We start from the raw sequence: 5,027 nt of genomic DNA on the forward strand, positions 1-5,027 counted from the left end.
CCTGTTCCCGATGTGGCCCTGTGTGCCTGGAGATAATTTAATATGCCTGGATTAGCTTCCACTTCGAATTTAGCAAGTTTCTTCATTTGTAATCATTAGGTGTTTCCTCTGCCTTCATTAATTAACACATCCATCCCTCCAAATCCCCAGAACCCAAAGTACAGCCTGAAGCCAACAAAGACCAAGCGACACAGCCTGAGTGTGCGCCTGAGTGTGAGCAGAGTATGAGGACACAAGAGAACTGGGTTCATCTGGAATACCCTGGGTTCCGAGGAGGACACGTGGACCACCAAGGTGTGAGGCTAGAACTTCACTGCTGAGATGGTCGATCTGCCAAAACGGAATTCCATCAGAATTAACTTGATAACATGCATAAGATATTTTTTTATAAAGTTGAAAGAATTTGCTACGTAACAGAGGATGACTTTTAACTTCTGGTTTTTCTGCCTCTACTTCCCTGCTGCTGGGATTCCTGATGTATGCCAGTACCAAGCCCCGTTCATAGAGTGCTGGAGATTGAACCAAGGTCTCACGCATCATAGGCAAGCAGTCTAAAATCCCATCCTCCTACTGTCTCCACTACATACAGTGGCATTCCAGTGGCTGTTCCTTCAAGGGCTTTGACAGCTGTATACACGAGAGAACAGAGTGAGCAACCCAGCTCATCTCTGCAAACAACGGTTGATTTCATACCTGACCAAGAAGCAGGACACATCTTACTTGGCAATTAACCCAGGGATTCTTCCTGTTATCTTGTTATTCCTTCCTTCCTTCTCTGTGAACTTGACATAGTCTAGAGTCATCTGGGAAGGAAGCCTCAACTGACGAACTGCCTGTATGTGACTGCCCATCATGGACAACACCGTTCTGGGGCAGGTGGCCCTGGGCTATGTAAGATAGCTAGTGAAGCATGAGCCGGGGGAACCGGCCAGCAAACTGAGTTCCTCTGCTTCCTGCTCATCACAGACAGCCTATGAAGTGCTAAGTTAACATGTAAAGCACTTAAAACAGCACTCAGTGCTTAAAAAACATTAGCTAATAAGAGTAATAACAACACTACGTTCCAATAAAATCAACTTTCTGTCCCAAAGACATGTCCCTGAGATCTGTTTTCTATGCCATTTTAAGTTCATCTTCAATTCTATTAAATCCTTTTACCAAAGTCGGAGTTAATAAGGAAAGCGATTCTGCGTTTGTCGCCCCTTTGTCAGCCATTCTCAGATGCCGAATAACCTAACAGCCCGTCTGCCTCTGGTCTCAGGGGGATTGTAGCCAGCATACTACATGGTTCTTCTGACTGGAATTCTGCCCTAGAAGGTGGTCCATGCTTCTTCATGCCCCAACTGCTGAGGGCCAGTCTCCCCATCCCCTGACAGGCACACAAACACCTTGTGGTTGGTGGGCACTGCTTCTTCAACCCTGGCCCTCTCGCGAGCCTCCCAGGAGAGGCCCAACAGCTCTTGGCAGTCCAAACATTCTTGGATCACCCTAGCCTTCCTCAGTGTCCCTCACCGAGAAAGCAGAGGCCTGTGCTTCAAGTGCAGCAAACCCCTATGTAACAGAAATACTACAACTGAAATAGTGGAAGCTCTCTCTGCTCTTACTGCTTCCCTGTACACTTTCATTTCACGAACAGATGAAAGAGGTGAAAGAACAAAGCAGGAAAATCAACCAACCCCATGCAAGAGGCCCCGAGCATCTGTCTGCCTACCTCCCTCTGACCTACTCCCTGCAACCTATTTTCTCTTCCCCATATTGAACTAAGAACATTAGACTCCAGTAACGCTGTCTTCTGAGGTGCCAGTGGTTTGAAAACGGAAGGCAAGCTGGTCTTGCATTTAGCTGTCACTATGCTCTCTGACTTCAGTCTCTTGTGGCTACTGTGATGCCCTTAGGATGACCCACAGCCCCATGGGTTGTTGGGTTTAGCAATCTGAGACCCTGTCGGGATCCAGAGACAAGCCTGACCTTCCAAGCTAGGTCCTAGACTGGAACAGTGTTACCCCGTGCCTTCCCCAGAGCTCACTGGACAGGCGGGCGCCACAGCTCACGACATTCCTCCTTATCCCTGCTCCCAGGGAGGCCTCTCACCCACTTAATCGTTCACATCATTAAAAAACTCTCTCTGCCCCAGAGGAAAGGGACTAGATTTCTTTTGTTAAAATCTCATTAAAGTCCGCTTCAGCCTGTAATAATTTCCTAATAGATGGCAGTGCTATTCGGCTGAGATTGGGTTTTCTTTCATTTATTCTCAGGTCTCATAATTGTCTCATCTCCAAGGCATTTTGGTTGTCAGTGAAGTGTGACAGATGCTTCAGCCTGCGAGCCGCTAGCTGAGCTGAGCGGTTTATAATATCCGAGGAAGATGGCTCTTTCTCTGGCCTGCTTCCCTCCTCTCCTTTTGAAACTGTTTCCTATTCAGGTGTGTTGGGGTGGGGGTAATTCCCTGGTACTCTTCTGGCTGGTGGTTTTAGTTAAACCTCCCTGCCAAAGATCCCTCCTCTGGTTGCACCTGCACGAACCTCAAAGGCGAATAATTTAAATCAAAACAAAGGTGTTCTCTGAATGTGTACCCAAATGGCAGCGATTACAGCCAATTCAGAGACTTACAACAGTCTGTCTAGACTAGAGCATCCGGTTACGGTGGGAATCCATAACATCGCAGAGGTGGCCCCACAGTATGAAGCACAGACCATGGAAATGGGACCCGGAAGTGATTTGTGAACTCCTGGTTCCAGCTGGATGTAGAAGATGCCTTTGGCTTTAAGCCTAAGCCTAAGGGAGTACTTTGCCCCAATCTATAAAACGGAAAGCTTAGTAAGGCGGGAAGGGATGGTTGGTTATGTGTCCTCATTTGCCAGTTGTCTGTTCAATCAGTTTCGTCCACCAATCAGAATACATGGCTAATGACTCACATAGGTCACACCTCTGCAACAGCCATGGGACAAAAACCTCCCTGATTTGACAGAGAAAAGGCAGTTCTGTAAATACTGTGCTATTAATAACATCTATACTCAGGCTGACTAACCACTCACTCACGGTCGGTAATGTTTAAGACCTAAAATCTTACTCGGGTGCGATGGTGAGGCGGAAGGATTAGAAAGCTTGGGTTACAAAGCAAGAACAAGTCTCAGAAAATAAAACCCAGAGGAAGATCTTGTATTAATTCGTTTTCTTTTTCACAACAATGTAAGAGGTGTGTGTGTGTGTGTGTGTGTGTGTGTGTATTTAAGCCAGATGCTAATGTCAGGCGTCTTCCGCAATTATTCTCGACCTCAGTGTTTGAGGGAAGGTCTCTCACTGGGACCTGGGACTCGCTGACCATGGAAGCCTGACTGGTTAATGAGCCCCAAGCATATCCCATCCCTCCTCCCTGTCCCTCCTCCTCAGTACTGAATTGTAGGAGCAAGCCACCATGCCTGTTTTTAATGTGGTACTGGGGATTTAACTCCAGTACTGGTCAAACACAGCAAGCACTCTGCTGATAAGCTATGTGTACTTTACTGATGGGCCATCTCCTCAGCCAGCTCTCATATTCTGGCATTGAAAATGAGTGCCTTTGGGGTCTGGAGAGATGGTTCAGTGGTTAAGAGCACGTACTGCTCTTGCAAAAGACCCATATTTGGTTCCCAGTATCCACATCAAGGGACTCACAGACACCTACAACTCCAGTTTCAGGGAATCTGATGCCCTCTTTTGGCCTGTGCAGAAACCAGCACACACGCAGTACACATACACGCTCGCATACATAAATAAAATGAAAAGAAACTATCAAAGACAAGGAGCTAGAGAGACAGCTTGGAATTTAAGGCCACTTGCTGCTCCTGCAGAGGACCTGGGTTTGTTTCCTGGAGTCCATATGGCAACTTACAATCATCTGTAACTCCAGTTACACAGGGTGCAACACACTCTCCTGGCCTCCATGGGCACTGAGCATACACACGGTGCATATGTACATACATCCAGGGAAACATTCACATATATAAATAAAAAGTGAAGACAGTAAAAGCTATGATCTAACAATGGAAGCTGGCAGTGCCAACTGCAAGGGCCACCTCTCATTTAGGTAAACTCTTGTGTTAGCTCAGCTTAAGAGCAGGCAAGCATACCTCCATCATGCCAAACTATCATGACAGTCCGCTCTTTGGGTACGGGGTTGGAGTATTCTACCACTGAGGCTGTGGTGCTGCCCCACAGGTCACTGAGAGGCAAGCTGTTTGCAGATGGTGATTTAACAATGCTGGTCAGTGAGTGACAGAGAACGTGCCAAAGGCAACTCATAGGAGGATGAAGAAATGTCTGACTTGGGCTGGGAGGTAGGCAGCTTCACCGGAGAAAAGGCTGGGCACTCAAAAGACACTTCCTGGTCTCCTCCCAGGGTAAGCTATGTGAGGACAAAGGGCATCCACTCTCATCGTAAATCAGGAGGATGATAATCACATCTATATTTTAGGAAGTACCTGAGAGCATTTCTATTGCTAAAACAGAATATACAGGGTTGGATCGTTTATAAAGCAAAGACGTTAAGGCAGGGGGGATGGCTTGGTGGATAAAGTGCCTACTGCCTAAAGACAAGAAGTTCAGATTGAGGTCCCAGCACCCATAAAAACCCAGGTGTGCAGCAGTGACATCTGTAACCCTAGAACCAGAAGGGGAGACAGGAAGACTCGGGGGGATCCCTGACCAGCCAGTAGAGCCTGATTGGCAAGCCTCAGGTTCAGCGAAAGGCCCGCTTCAAAAAAAGAAAAAAAGTTAATAAATAAAGTGGATTACGATAGAAAAACCACCTAACATCAGGTCTCCGCACACGGACATGGGTTGCCTGTACTCACACTGATGTGCACACATTTCGCACACACACATTTTTAAAAGGAAGGATGTATGTTGGTTTTTTTTTTTTTTTTTTTTTTCGAGACAGGGTTTCTCTGTGTAGCCCTGGCTGTCCTGGAACTCACTCTGTAGACCAGGCTAGCCTTGAACGCTCAAACTCAGAAATCCGCCTGCCTCTGCCTCCCAAGTGCTGGGAT

The sequence above is a fragment of the Grammomys surdaster genome, unplaced genomic scaffold (assembly GCF_004785775.1).
Source record: "Grammomys surdaster isolate TR1022 unplaced genomic scaffold, NIH_TR_1.0 130, whole genome shotgun sequence".
NCBI lineage: Eukaryota > Metazoa > Chordata > Mammalia > Rodentia > Muridae > Grammomys > Grammomys surdaster.